The 10009-nt window shown below is 42.1% G+C and overlaps 1 long non-coding RNA gene across 1 annotated transcript; it reads left to right on the forward strand.

Moving 5' to 3' along the window:
* The first annotated feature begins 2550 nt into the window (after window positions 1-2550).
* Window positions 2551-3772, forward strand: LOC135508517 (uncharacterized). Its single transcript, XR_010450807.1, has 4 exons — window positions 2551-2629; window positions 3136-3175; window positions 3268-3389; window positions 3685-3772. It is a non-coding gene; the product is annotated as an uncharacterized LOC135508517 (long non-coding RNA).
* The last annotated feature ends 6237 nt before the right edge of the window (window positions 3773-10009 follow it).

The following is a 10009-nucleotide window of genomic DNA, read 5'->3' on the forward strand; positions in this document are numbered from 1 at the left end:
TTTGTTTACATACTCATCTCATATGTATATACTGTACTCGAGACCATCTACTGTATCTTGCCTATGCTGCTCTGTACCATCACTCATTCATACATCTTTATGTACATATTCTTTATCCCCTTTACACTTGTGTGTATAATACAGTAGTTTTGGAATTGTTAGTTAGATTACTTGTTGGTTATTACTGCATTGTCGGAACTAGAAGCACAAGCATTTCGCTACCCTCGCATTAACATCTGCTAACCATGTGTATGTGACAAATAAAATTTGATTTGATTTGATTTTATAATGTTAGGGTTAATGTTAGGGTTAAGGTTAGGGTTAAGGTTAGGGTTAAGGTTAGGGTTAAGGTTAGGGTTAATGTTAGGGTTAAGGTTAGGGTTAAGGTTAAGGTTAGGGTTAAGGTTAGGGTTAAGGTTAGGGTTAAGGTTAGGGTTAAGGTTAGGGTTAAGGTTAGGGTTAAGGTTAGGGTTAAGGTTAGGGTTAAGGTTAGGGTTAAGGTTAGGGTTAAGGTTAGGGTTAAGGTTAGGGTTAAGGTTAGGGTTAAGGTTAGGGTTAATGTTAGGGTTAAGGTTAGGGTTAAGGTTAGGGTTAAGGTTAGGGTTAATGTTAGGGTTAAGGTTAGGGTTAATGTTAGGGTTAAGGTTAGGGTTAAGGTTAGGGTTAAGGTTAAGGTTAGGGTTAAGGTTAGGGTTAGGGTTAAGGTTAGGGTTAAGGTTAGGGTTAAGGTTAGGGTTAATGTTAGGGTTAAGGTTAGGGTTAAGGTTAGGGTTAAGGTTAGGGTTAAGGTTAGGGTTAAGGTTAGGGTTAAGGTTAGGGTTAATGTTAGGGTTAATGTTAGGGTTAAGGTTAGGGTTAATGTTAGGGTTAAGGTTAGGGTTAAGGTTAGGGTTAAGGTTAGGGTTAATGTTAGGGTTAAGGTTAGGGTTAAGGTTAGGGTTAAGGTTAGGGTTAATGTTAGGGTTAAGGTTAGGGTTAATGTTAGGGTTAAGGTTAGGGTTAAGGTTAGGGTTAAGGTTAGGGTTAAGGTTAGGGTTAATGTTAGGGTTAAGGTTAGGGTTAAGGTTAGGGTTAAGGTTAGGGTCAGTTTTAGGTTTTGGTCAGACGGGCTGTCAATGGGATGTTGGTCAGAAAAGTCCATGTAGTCCTTCCCTTCTCAAACCTGTCCTCCCCTAACCAGCTCATATCATGTATTCCACCACCAGCACACCTGATTCACTAATCAGAGGTTTGGATGATTAGTTGACCAGTGGTACAAAGTGGACTGGCTCTAGGTGAACTATGTGGAGAGTCTTCCAGGGACAGTACAGTACAGACGGAGAAGCTAACAACAGTGTAGTTTACTCAACTCATTCAAACTATCATGAATATTGTTTAGAGAGAAGATCTGCACAAGGGCATAAAGTTTAAGATATAGCAAGAAAGGACAATATGCAAGGTAGCCAAAGTGGAATCAAAAGTCATAGGCCTAATCATCAATCAAATATGAAATATAAAACCCAAATATATAATCTACATATAAAGACAACATGTCATCTACATGTGTTATAGAATAGCTCCCTTCTCACATCCCAGGTCATGTTTGGACTGGAACGGGACAACTCAACGGGCTATGCGCATCTCCCCAATAGCCTACAGACAACTTTCCTGAGTGCAATGTCATTAATGTGACCGATATGTACAGTATAATAAGCATAGTGAAGAAGGAAGAGATCCCACCTCTGACGCACAGCAGAGACATCGCTGCTGAGATTTCCCCTGGAGCAAGAGTCCCTCAAGAATTTAAAAACAGTCATTGCGTTTCAATGAATGTCCTCCCCAAACGCTTGTTGCATCGTGAACTATCCTCCCAGTCCCTTGGGAGTTCAGCGGATGGATGATGCGCCGCTGCCATTTACTTGGATGAGAAGTTGGACGAACGCTCCTCCAGCTCACGATACGAAATGGTTGAGAACTGCAGTGTGGTGATGTGTCGTTCACGAACGAACGGCTCTTTCTGAACGGATCTTTTTGTTGAACCTCGGGAACCGAATTGCATCGGTGAAAGAGCCATTCACCCGGCTCTATGATTTGCAAACTGCTACTACTGTTTGTTGAGCTCAGAACAACGTTTTTCTGTAGATAAATTACAACATCATTATCTAAAGGGTGAATCCTCACTGCAGAAATTACAAATAGTGGGGAAAGAGTTGTGATTGTATGTTTGTTTGTACAGTTATGGCTGTAATGTTATTATTTTGTGTTCTCACTAAACACCCACATTTGTATTTGTGTGGGAAATGTGTGTAGGCTATGTTTGCTGTTTGTATTTCATTGAACTTTAGGCCCATACAAAGACAAATCACACAACATAGAATTCCAAATAACCTTAGGCAAAAACACACGAAATAAAAGTCAAGTGAAAATAGTTATAAATGTCTTTATCAACTATGAGTAGCGAAACGATATGACTTTTGGACACTGATGCGCAGGAGAACCCCTAGCTGTCAATCAAGCAGGCGCGGTGAACGGATTATGACCATCAAGCGTTCCAAATGACGCAACAATACAGTTCTAGAACAGAGAAAGTTAATGCGAAGATATTATTCGGTTCCACACTAAAACTGCGCTTTGACACGTGTGATTTGAGGTGAGTCAAATATTTACAGAAGTTTACAATACATTAACCATCCGCTAGCCTACTTAGCCAATAATTCTGTCATGGTAAGATAACACACGTGAAGGTGAACGTTAATGTATTTTAAATATTTTTTATTTCTGACATTATATAGCTAGCCTTATAAAATGCAATGATTTATTATAGCTTTGTTATTTCTGTTGCTATCAATCACTCCATCTGTATCTACTCTTCTGTCTGTCGGACTATCTGAATTGTCTGTGTACTGTCGAGCCAGAAAGGTTCTTTCACATAGGTTCATATTCACAAAGTCTCATAGAAGGAGTGCTGATCAATAATCAGTTTGGTCTTTTAAATTAAACTGAATACGTTTTGATGGACAGGAGGCGACCTGATCCTAGATCAGCACTCCTATCCTGAAACACTTTGTGGACACAATCCAGGTGTACTGTGATTATGAAGTTGTGATGAGGTATTATTATATTAGTTGTGCTGATGCATGATGGGTTGTAGGCTAGAGCTTGAGGACTCAACTCTGAAGACTGTTTCACTGACCTGGTGAGTAAATGTTGTGTACAATGGCACCATCTAGTGACAGAAACATAGAAACACACATTGTTGCTGAACGAAGGCATCTCTTTATTTTCCAGAAATAAAACTTGTAGACCTTTCCTGCAGCCTCTGAGGAGATGGACAGCTCTTCTTCTTCTGGACGATCTCCGTCTCCTACTGGGACTGTCTTCTTACCCCCTCCTATCATGTGGAACAGTCTGTAAGTCATTCATCACATAACCTAGCTGTGGTCCAGGGCATTATGTGTGGCTTGCTGAAGGAAGGCTCAGTGTCTGCAAGCTGTACGTAACGCCCTGGACCAGAGTGACACATGACCCACCTCTGGCCATCATGGACAGTGAACTCATCACATTCACCTACTGTAAGTCACAGTTGTGTGATTTGTGTTATTAAAGACAGTTAAATTGAGCAGAAGTTGAATTATTATTGTAATATTGTAGTAAATTGTCTGAGTTCACTTCCTAAATAATGTGTTGACATTCCTTTGCTCCCAGCTACCAGCAGGCAGAGATGGAGGTTCACTTCCTGAGAGAAGAGAAGAAGACCTGTACAGAGAAGGAAGCCCACATGCTTGAGTTGAGGGGGAAGGATCGAACGATCCGAAACCAGAAAAAGGAGATGGACAGACTTCAAGTGTGCCTCTGGGAGGAGGAAAAGAAGAGGAATGGTGGAAAGGAGAAGGACATTGAACAATTACAGTCTGAGACAGACCATCTCCGAGCCCTTTTACAAGATGAAAGGAGGAGAAGAAGAGTAGAAAGGGGTATCATGAAAGAGTGGAAGGCTGAGATCCTGAGACTGAGGGAGGCAGAGAGCCAGAGGGAGGCAGAGAGCCAGAGAGAGGCAGAGAGCCAGAGGGAAGCAGAGAGACAGAGGGAGGCAGAGAGCCAGAGGGAAGCAGAGAGACAGAGGGAGGCAGAGAGCCTGAGAGATGCAAAGAGACAGAGGGAAGCAGAGAGACAGAGGGAGGCAGAGAGACAGTGGGAGGGAGAGAGACAGAGGGAGGCAGAGAGACAGAGGGAGGCAGAGAGACAGAGGGAGGCAGAGAGACAGTGGGAGGGAGAGAGACAGAGGGAGGCAGAGAGAGCCACAGAAACGAAGGATAACCAAAGGAAAATGCAGGAGATCCACAGACAAAATGACCCTGCTATTGATGTTGTCCAGTGTTTGATTCAATTACCTAGCTCTAGGTTGTATTTCTGTGTATCATTCTCTGCAAATCCATTGAAAGTATGTCTTGGTCATAGATTATCACTAATTTTACCTTTTAAAATGAAGCAAGAGATTGAGAGATTGAGGCTATGGCAGAAAGTCATGGAGGATCAGCGACCAAGACTGGCCTGGAACAACAAACCTATTGAGACAGGAAGAGAGAGGGAAAGAGAGAGGGAAAGAGAGAGAAAAGCAGAATTGGAAAGTCAAGAAATGAAGAAGAAAGTGGAACAGGCAGAAGAAACGATAAAAGCGTTAGAACGAGAGATTGAGAGATTGAAAGAGATTGAGAAGGAAATAACATTTGAAAGAGAAAGAGACGTGCGTATTGCAGAGAATGAGAAAGACAAACTGGTTAACGAAAAGGTAAAAGAGTTAGAGAGAGAGGTTGAGAGACTGAAAGAAGAAATGACAACAAAAGAGATTCAATACAAAATCAAATTTGAAAGAGCGAAAGAAGCGTTTAGAAGACAGAATGAGAGAGTGAAACAGGTTAACCAAAATGTCCTAGTGTTAGACAGAGAGGTTGTGAGAATGAAAGAAGAGATTAGATTGAAAGACGAGACTCAACCAGAGAGAACATTTGATAGAGACAGAGAGAGAAAAAATGATTGGAGACGAAGTGAAGAGGAGATGAAAAATAGAGTGGAGAGAGAGATGGAGATGGAGACAGACCTCATCAATGACAAAAAGACGTCTGAATTGGAGGAAGTCTTCAAGAAAATCAAGGAACAGCGGATAGAATTAGAAAATATGGAAACAGACAAATATAAATGGAAACAGAACCAAATGGACACGGAGGATAAGATGGAGGGTGAGGACAACAAACAGAAAGAGGTAGAAAGAAAGAGAATGGAGAAAACACTAAAACAGAGACAACAAGAAGATGAGAAGAAGAAGGAGGTGGAGAGAGAAGAAGAGAGACGCAAACAGAAGCACATAGAGATGGAAGAGGAAGAAAGAGAGAGGGAGAAAGAGAGACAGAGACAGATTGAAAGGAAGAGAATGGAGAAGAGACAGAAAATTATGGAAATAGAAGAAGAGAGACAGAGGCAGATTGAAAGAGAGAACGATGAAGAAAGATGTAAACAGAAGCAAATAGAGATGGAAGAGGAAGAAAGAAAGAGGGAGAAAGAGAGACAGAGACAGACTGAAAGGAAGAGAATGGAGAAGAGACAGAAAATTATGGAAAGAGAAGAAGAGAGACAGAGAGAGATTGAAAGAGAGATTGAAGAAGAAAGATGTAAACAGAAGCAAATAGAGATGGAAGAGGAAGAACGAGAAAGGGAGAAAGAGAGACAGAGAGAGACCAAAAGGAAGAGAATGGAGAAGAGACAGAAAATTATGGAAATAGAAGGAGAGAGACAGAGAGAGGTTGAAAGAGAGATTGAAGAAGAAAGATGTAAACAGAAGCAAATAGAGATGGAAGAGGAAGAACGAGAAAGGGAGAAAGAGAGACAGAGAGAGATCAAAAGGAAGAGAATGGAGAAGAGACAGAAAATTATGGAAATAGAAGAAGAGAGACAGAGAGAGATTGAAAGAGAGATTGAAGAAGAAAGATGTAAACAGAAGCAAATAGAGATGGAAGAGGAAGAAAGAGAGAGGGAGAAAGAGAGACAGAGACAGATTGAAAGGAAGAGAATGGAGAAGAGACAGAAAATTATGGAAAGAGAAGAAGAGAGACAGAGAGAGATTGAAAGAGAGATTGAAGAAGAAAGATGTAAACAGAAGCAAATAGAGATGGAAGAGGAAGAACGAGAAAGGGAGAAAGAGAGACAGAGAGAGATCAAAAGGAAGAGAATGGAGAAGAGACAGAAAATTATGGAAATAGAAGAAGAGAGACAGAGAGAGATTGAAAGAGAGATTGAAGAAGAAAGATGTAAACAGAAGCAAATAGAGATGGAAGAGGAAGAAAGAGAGAGGGAGAAAGAGAGACAGAGACAGATTGAAAGGAAGAGAATGGAGAAGAGACAGAAAATTATGGAAATAGAAGGAGAGAGACAGAGAGAGATTGAAAGAGAGATTGAAAAAGAAAGATGTAAACAGAAGCAAATAGAGATGGAAGAGGAAGAAAGAGAAAGGGAGAAAGAGAGACAGAGAGAGATGGGTGAGAAAGAGAGACGACAACAACAAGAGGAGAGAAAGATAATGTTTGAGAGAGATCAAGAAGAAGATATATGGAAACAGAAGCAAATTGACATGGAGAAGGAGGGAAGAGAGAGGGTGAACAAGAGACAGAGAGAGATAGAAGAGATACAGAGACGACAACAACAAGAGGAGAGACAGAAACAAAAAGAGAAGGAGAAAGAAAGGGAGAAAGGCAATGAGAATCAGAGAGAGATGGAATTAAAAGATCAGCAACAGAAAGAGATGGAGAGAGAAAATATGATTATGAGAGAAAGGGAGAATATATATCCCATTTAGCAGACGCTTTTGTCCAAAGCGACTTACAAGTCGGCTGGGGCCACTACTTTTACATATGGGTGGTCCCAGCGGGAATCGAACCCACGACGCTTGGCGTTGCAAGCGTTGCAAGCGCCATGCTCTACCGACTGAGCCACAGAAAGCAGGAAGAAGAAAGGAGGGGCAGAAAAATATTTTGGGGGAAGTTGAGGGACAGAATGAACTGGAGATAGAACAGGAGAGAGAGATGGAAGAAAAGCAGGAAGTGATTAAGGAAGCAGAGGAAGAGTACAGGGAAAGAGAAGAGAGAGGAAAGGAAGTAAGCATGAAGAAACATGTAGTAGTTAATGTTAAAGCAAAAGCACGGGAAGTCTTCAATAGGCGTAAAGAGAGGAGGTTAGAAGTGTTGAAGGGGGAACGAGAACACATAGAAAGAGGACAACAAATCAGGAGGGAGAAGGAGGAAAGACGGCTGGAGATGGAAAGAAAACAGGAGAGGGCAAGACAACAAGAGGAGCAGGATAAAAAACGAGAGATTGAAATTGCTAGACAGAAAGAAATGTTCAGAATTAGAGAGGAGGAGAAGCAGAGAGAGGAAGAGAGAGAGGAGCAGAGAAAGAGAGCCATTGAAGGCCATTTATCTTTAATCAGAGAGAGAGAAGATTTTAGAGGTAAAGAAAAAAGAGGAGATGTCAGAAGAGGAAAGAAGGGAGATGCTTGAGAACAAGAGGGGTGACTTAGAGGACACTGAAGAGGAGGAGGAGAAGGAAGATGACAAGGAGGACATTCTCCCACCTGATAAAAGTATCCGAAGGAGAGCCGTGGGCTGGATAAACAAGAAGTGGGAGAAGAGGAACCTCAGAAAGATAGAGAGAACCTGTCAGAGAGAAGCTGAGGAGGGCGATAAGATCGTCCACATAGGTAAGACCTGTTTTCCCTCTGCTTATGACATCATCCTCTGTAGTCTCCTCTACACACATACGTTCCACACCAGTCATCATGTTGCATCATTGTTTCAATATAAAACTACTGTCCAAAATGGTCAAGCTGATCTGGTATCAACTTAAATGTACTGTACACAGGGAATTTAGAATGGAAAACTCAACTGGATCTCAATGACCCTGGTCTAAAGTAGTGCATCATAGCCTTTTGAGGCCCTAAGAAACATTTTGTTCAGGTTTTTGACTACATTTCCTCCCAATCTACACTTTGCAACGGGGCGTAGAGAACATATTGCATTTTTTTAAGCAAGTTTGCTGCAATTCTACACATTTTCCCATGGGGTGGAGAGAAGAATTTGCAGTTTTAAAGCTAATTTCCTTCAATTCTACACATTTTGCCATGACTTATGGCATGTTAAGATAATATCTGAATGAAATTGTCTAACAAAATTAATGGGGGCTCACTGTAGTTCAAGGCCCCTGGGTAATTTGACCAAAAAAGGTTTTTGGGGGGTCAGGGGGCCCCTAGTTGCCATGGGGCCCTAAGCAATCGCATATGCCTAGGGCTGGCCCTGGCACTTTACAAAGAATAGGTGCCATTTGGGACTCATGTTAAACTTTGGGTCAGGTGAATTCGGGATGGGAATTATTTTAATTTATTAACAAATTCCATGCCATGCTCAAATGAGAAGAGTAAAGAATCATTGAGATCCAACTGGGTTTTCTATTCCTCTTTCCCTGTGTCCATTACATTTAAGTTGACACCAGATCCACAAAGTTGAATGAGAACTCTACTTCTTCTCCCCTTCCAGTCATCCCTGGACCCATAAGGCTAACCATGACCCGGGCAGAGAGAGAGAGGAGAAGAGGAAGGAGCTGCTGGAGGCTGAGGAGAGAAGGAAGAAGTTGGAGGACTTCAATAAGCAGTGGAGAGTGCAGTCGCTGCTTAAAAAACACACTCATCAACAACTGAAGGAGGAGAGGGAGAAGATGAAGGAAAAGTACCTGGAGCAGATTAATCTGGAGGCTGATGAGCAAATCCAGAAGTTCAGCACCCAGTACATCACCCGGTGTCCAACCACCCAACACAGCCACGACTACAACCAAGGTCAGGAATTGCCGGGGTGGGCGACAGGCCAACAAGTAAGCCAAGAGCCTGTTGCATATGGAGATGGCCAGCAGGAGGGGCCAAGGAGGCAACAGGCATGGGCAGAGAACCAGGAGGGGAGTTCAGAGAACCAGCAGGAGGGGCCAGAGAACCAACAGGAGGCGCCAGACAGCCAGCAGCGAAGCTCCAGAAGAGGTTGAAACATCAGAGCCAACCTCCAAGAACAAGAAAAAGCCAAGCATCTGGAAGAAAATTAGGATGGGGTAAAGAATGTTTAAACATCTATTCATGTTTTACACTGTTAATATACATGTCATCACTTTAAAAAGTGACATTATCCAAATGTGAGGGTTTAGTGTACATGCAACACACATGTAAATATATAGATACTTACCTGTCTCTGTGATGTCTTACAGCCTTCCTGATGTGCTGTCTGCCTAGAGCTGGAACTCGATGAAGCCACAGTTCCACTGAGGTTACGTTGGTAATTAAAAGTGTCGCCCAATAATTCCTCCTCCTCTTTAAGTCATCAAGCCACATTTCCTCCTCAAAACATTATAGTCTCCTCAAGCCAGCAAGTATCCTCTTTATCAGGCAACAAACCATCTAAGGTCAGTGACCCTCCTCCCCAGAACAGAGACTCCCAGCTTTATCCAAGTTAAATTCATCTCTGATCACCACCTCTACAGTCCTAGAAAATATCCCCAAATGGAAATGGTTTAAACAGAAGTCCTCCCCTCTGACCAGTGGCTCCACAGACCAGAGTTTCTCATCTTTATTCAAGTTGAATGCAACTCTGATCATTTCCACCACCTCTCCTGTTAATTAAGGGGAGGTGCTGAAAAGGAGGTCTGGGAGGAGGTCTGCAGGTAGCCTGGACCGGACCGGTAGCAGCTAAGTTGCTGGCTCCATCCCCGGGCAGAGCTGCTCAGGCCAGTGATGTTTGATGATGTCATTTTTGTTTGCAAAGTTTTACTCTTTAATAAAAGCATTTTTTTAAAGCAATATTGTTGTTACGGTGTAGATTGTTTTGTTATTTATTAGAATTGAAACATCCAGTAGTCATGGTAGATGTTAGACTTTCAATGAGACACCTGACATTCCATCAGTTTGATACAATGTGTGACATGTTATATTCGAGAGGAGTCCTCTATA

The sequence above is a fragment of the Oncorhynchus masou genome, chromosome 21 (genome assembly GCF_036934945.1).
Source record: "Oncorhynchus masou masou isolate Uvic2021 chromosome 21, UVic_Omas_1.1, whole genome shotgun sequence".
NCBI lineage: Eukaryota > Metazoa > Chordata > Actinopteri > Salmoniformes > Salmonidae > Oncorhynchus > Oncorhynchus masou.